Raw genomic sequence first — 5,714 nt, forward strand, 5'->3', positions numbered from 1 at the left:
TCAAATCCCTACATTTGTATCTCTGGGGTAAATACCCAGTAGTGCAATTGCTGGGTCTTTCAGTAGCTCTATTTTCAACTTTTTGAGGAATCTCCATACTGTTTTGCAGAGTGGCTGCACCAGCTTGCATTCCCACCAACAGTGTAGGAGGGTTCTCCTTTCTCCGCATCCCCGCCAACATCTGTCGTTTCCTGACTTGTTAATTTTAGCCATTCTGACTGGTGTGAGGTGGTATCTCATTGAGGTTTTGATTTGAATTTCCCTGATGCCGAATGATGTTGAGCACTTTTTCCTGTGTCTGTTGGCCATTTGGATGTCTTCTTTGGAAAAATGTCTGTTCATGTTGATTTTATATAATGTCTTATAATGTAGCTGTAGACAATATCATTGTTTAACCCCCAAGATGTTTAAACTGTTGAATGAAGTTACTTAGTTGTATCCGTTAAACTTGGGGAAACTTTGCTCAATACATGCTCTTCCATTTTTTTTTTTTAACATGGAACACTTCATGAATTTGTGTGTCATCCTTGTACTGGGGCCATGACAGTCTTCTCCATATTGTTCCAATCATGTGCTGTGGAAGCGAACATCATGGACTTCTGTTTTAGCTACCAGGTATCATGCTCTTCTCAGTGACAGGCCAACAGATCCAGTTTAGGTTGTTTCTGGTTTGAACAGAAAAGGAGGCCAAATAGGCATACAGGTAACTCACCCAATAGGCTTAGCAGGTTATTTAAATGTAAGTTAAAAAGAAGAGAGGTGAGCACGCAGTTTTGTTTTCCACTGTTTAGAACTGGACTTGATCCTTCAGAAGCTTCCTTCAGAAGCTATTTTTAATTATTTGATGCTGTCAGAAGCATTCTGGTACAAATTTTGAAGGCCCACTAAGCCTGACAGGGCAATGTCAGGGGAAGGGATAAATTTCATCTTCAAGAGTTTATGAACCAAATAGACTCTCCATGGTCCCAACCTGTGTTCTAATGTCTTGTGATCTCACACCATTATCACTAAAAAAGTTTTGTGCAACAGACCACAATATATGTATATTAATTAATTATGATGTATAGATACTATAGTGCTAATACATGGGGTATGCTATAAACACATGAATTACATTAAATACATTAAAGATAAAGTAACTTTTCACTTTAAATAATATCAGTAATGATATCTTCATGCATTTATTAGCTAATACATCAAGGCAACACATAGTGTGCAATTCATCATTAAGGGTAATATATATAAAGCCAGATTTGAAATGGTTTTCTTAGATGATTCACATTTTTTGCCATTTACTTCTTGGCTAACCTCATTAGAATTATCATTGTGTTGATCGGCTCTTGGCCTTTTGGCTAAGATCAAGTGTAGAATTATCATTGTGGTTTTTTTCTTTAAGATTCTTTTTATTTATTTGTTTTTAAATGATTATTATTTTTCTTAAGTGAACTCATGACCCCGAGATCAAGAGTTGCATGTTCTACCAACTGAGCCATCCAGGCGCTCCTTGTTGTTGTTGTTGTTGTTGTTGTTTTAAGTTAATTCTACACCCAACGTGGGGCTCAAACTCACTGTTTTTACTTCATAGTGCAACTTTGTAGAAAGCTTGAACTTGAAGTAGAATTATCAGCTTGTCCATTTTCTTTTTGTTGGCTTCTGTTCACATTACTAGCATTATGATTCAGGATTCTCACTAGAAACTTTTTAAGCCATTTGTCAGGTATGTCATGCTAAGTCTTTTAAAAAGCTAATGTCTCTGGGAGGATAACACATGCAGTCTTTAGTTCTGAATGTGAGTTTGTCAGAAATAGTAAGCTTGTCACGGTCAAGGCCTGAGAAACTAGTCTGTCAGTTATTTGAGGGACAGAATTCTTTGTATCCTCCTCAGTTCTTAGTAGAGCATCTTAAACCCTTTTGTTCAATGCAGTTTTTCCTGAATAAATAGGCATGGTACTGTTCTGATAGTGGACAGGTTGACACAGGGTCAGTCAGAGGGACTGACTTCCTATGACAGGGAAGGCATGGAGGCTCTCCCTTGAGGCTGGGAGCCAACTGCCACCTTAGAGAGGCAGGAGAGCAGTGGGCCTTTTGTGTGGGAAGGAGACTCCACAGGAGAGGGGAAAGAAGAACAAATGTCCAAATTCAAAAGGGAGGAAAGGCTAGATTCTGGGAGATGGTCATTCCCTGAAAAAGTCTAGAATACATTATTAAAGAGCTGTCTTTAAGTTTTGTTTTGAGGAAATAGAAAGAAGGCTACTAAGCAAAAGAACAAACACTGGTGTAAAGTTAAATCAGAACAAGCCTCCGCTTTCCTTGAGTGAGTTTGAGGACCTGGAACATACGTGGACATTGTGTCCTGTTATACATTAGTAGCCAGAGATGGCAAAATGTGCATAATGATAGCCTCGGTGGACTTGAAACTGTTATTATTGCTTGTGGCCATCATGAGTGTGTTGAAAGAAGTCTGCTCTGCTTGTCCAACTCAAGTGCAAAGGACACGAGTGCATCAAGCCAAGCTGAGGAAGAGTCTGGGACTTGCTGTCAAGACAGGATGGATTTCCTGGGAGGAACAATGGTCGTCAATATGGTATAGGCAGAAGGTTCTCAGGAATAAGATGCAGGAGTGTGAGGACAGTAGGATTGAGCAGCAGCCTAAGACAGGTGGGGATATTCTGTGAAGAGTCAGAAAGCAGAGCCTCACAGGCAGGGAAGAGTGCTCCCTGAACATCAGAGGCAGTGGTGAGCCTCATTATCAGTTGGGGAACGGTGCTAGTGTGGACCTACCTTCCCCTCTGTAGGGACAATGGGGTCAGGGTTAATATTAAAAACATGTAGCATTGCAGAAGGGGTGCCGACCAACCCCACGGGTGGGACCAGTGTGCCAGGCCAGCGGTAAGTGCCACCTAGTAACAGCCCTGGGGGATTCAGCCTTCTACTCACCAAAGGCATGTGTTTGCAAAGAGGCTGACTGTAGCATGCTCTAAATACCTATTTAGTTCCAAACTATTAAGTGGTGACCCTAAGAGTTAAGAACTCACTAGTTCAGGCATAGGGAGAGTCTGCCTCAACAAACAACCCACAGAGATATGCCTCCTGGAACCCACTCTTGGGCACGCCCGCAGCCACCCCCAGGTACACACGTAAGCATAAACCACAGAGGCATTTAGCAGGTGTCCGTCCTCCCTCTTCCCACTGTCAGGCTTCTTTCAGCACCTCACCTCTAGATGACATTCACACATTGCTTCCCTGTTCCACCCCATTTGAGGGCTCACAAGTAAAACATTTGCATAATTTTTAAGAATAATTGTTTACCAACAGTGGTTTTCCTCTCCATTTCCTAGCCCCTTAAATTTGCAGCAGAAAATATTCTTTTGTGCGTTGCTCTACTCTCAACTTTAAAAAAAAAAAATAGCTTCAAACCCAAGGAATGGCCAGGGAATAGAAAATTAATTTATGGTTCAGCCTATCCTGATAACTGAGTTGACCCAGATTGCTACGCAATGCTCCCTGCAGGAGAGGATATTGTGTAGAAATACTGTCCTGGGCTGCATTTAAGACAGTTTAATAGCTGTGTAATGATCCTTTGTTGAGTGAACCTTAGAGAACCAGTGGGTTTTCCCATAAGGGCTGCAGCACTTCCTGGCTCTCCTATCTTAGGCTTAACTTAAGCAACAGTGACCTCCTGTTTTTAGCATTTTCTTCCTGCAGGCTCTGATGTAGACAGTTCTGCCAGGCTCCACATCACCCCTATCAGTTCAGTCCTCTAGACTAATACAGAACTCAGGTGTATGAGGGAAATGTCCAAGAGTCAGTTGGGCTGTGTGTTGGGACTCTGCTTATTACACAGAAATAGTGAGCCATCTTATGCTTATGATACGCCTCTCAACTTAATAGTCTGCAGTGAGATGGGAAAGAGCCTCAAGCACTTCTCTGGATTCTTTGTATTTTGCTGTACATAAATTCTTTCTAGCCCTAAATGGTTGAGATACAGAAATTGGAACCATATTTGTCATGCTTTATGAAGAGGCATATTCAGTGGAGGTTCAGAGCCGCCTGCACAGGGGACCCTTTCGCAACCTTTCTTTCCTCATCTGTAGAATGGGGCCAATATACTCACCTCCCAGGAATGCATCAGCACGGGGTCTGGGAGGTAGTAAGCACTTGTCAATGTAGCTATTATTGTGTCTTTTGTAGAATATAAGCCTAAATGTCCCTTAATATGGCATGCAAAAGAGTCATGATGGGTAATATGTACATCTCAAAAAAATCTGTGTCAAAATGGCAGCAGTTACTCTACATATGAAAGTGATCAGATCAATTTGTGAATTGATTTCAGAAAGAAATGCTTTCTCTTACTGAAATCCTTGTGATATAAGTGGAAATATATTTATATGCAGTCATTTAAACATGACTTCATTTAAACATAAAGATCTCTATAGAGGCCATTTTGGGGACAAGGATGATATATAGTCTTGCTTTTTTATGATAGGACAAAAGCTAGATATGCCTGAAATATATGCTTATTACTTTTGTTAAATGAACAAAAGTCAATATTGGACTAGAACATATAAAATCAAAGGCTGAGTAATGAGAACATTTCTTTGATTCGTTTTATTGAACTCCTGATGTTAAGGTACAGGATTTCCATTGTCATTAAACGGGAGCATATTTGATATTTGAAAATGTCAAAAGGGCTATTAAAGTCATTCTCATAGATGATCTGTCCTAGGAAATTTTAAAGAGGATCAAACCAGGATCTCTGTTCTTGTTGGGTGATTGTATAACAGCTCTAGAATGTTGTCTATGCCTACGCTCCTATGACAGAATAAAGAGGGCAAATTTGAGTATAACTTTTAAATAGTTTATTCCAAGAATATTACTCTATATTAATTTTCAGTGCAAACCAGTTCTTAACCAAATAGTTGTCCTCAAATTAGAAAACCATTTTTGGGGAAAAAAAGTGGAAAGAACTTGGGGGGAGGGAATGTGTGGATAGTTTTGAACGTGAGTACTGATCTTGTATGTTCATGGCCCGAACAGGAAAAATGACATTACAATGACAAATAGTTGTGCCCACGTGCCCTTTCTGTGGGAAACTGCACTGGTTCATTTTGCTGATAACAAAGCTTGAGTGAAAACAGCTACACTTTCTCCAGTGTGAAATGGGGGTGCACGTTGAGGGTGAATCAGTCATCTTAAAAACTGTCAGCAGCAATACCACCAGTACTTTCCCACAGACATGTAGGAATAAAGACCATTAATAATCATAATGGAAACACAGTAAGTATGGCAAAGAGGAAAGCCACTTTCCCAGTAATAAAGATTTGGTAAATACTAATGAAAATGTGTGATGTATTTTTATTTTTATTTATTTATTTATTTTAAAGATTTTATTTATTTATTTGACAGAGACACAGCAAGAGAGGGAACACAAGCAGGGGGAGTGGGAGAGGGAGAAGCAGGCTTCCCGCGGAGCAGGGAGCCCGATGCGGGGCTCCATCCCAGGACGCTGGGATCATGACCTGAGCCGATGGCAGACACTTAACGACTGAGCCACCCAGGCGCCCTGTGTGATTTATTTTTATTAAACCATGCTATTGTTCCCTCACCTATCCTCCCCTACACATTGCTTTATTCTTTTCTTACACCCAGTCTCAGCAGCACCTTCAGAGAAAGCCCCTCCCTCTGCTCAGAAACGCCTTAGGCTTTCTTCTTCT

General features: G+C 40.7%; 1 non-coding gene across 1 annotated transcript; it reads right to left on the reverse strand.

The window, feature by feature from the left end:
• Positions 1-490: 490 nt before the first annotated feature.
• LOC116631818 lies at positions 491-592 on the reverse strand. The gene has a single exon (XR_004299270.1). It is a non-coding gene; the product is annotated as a U6 spliceosomal RNA (small nuclear RNA).
• Between the last annotated feature and the right edge of the window lie 5,122 nt (positions 593-5,714).

Source organism: Phoca vitulina, unplaced genomic scaffold (genome assembly GCF_004348235.1).
Source record: "Phoca vitulina isolate PV1807 unplaced genomic scaffold, GSC_HSeal_1.0 scaffold5, whole genome shotgun sequence".
Taxonomy (NCBI): domain Eukaryota; kingdom Metazoa; phylum Chordata; class Mammalia; order Carnivora; family Phocidae; genus Phoca; species Phoca vitulina.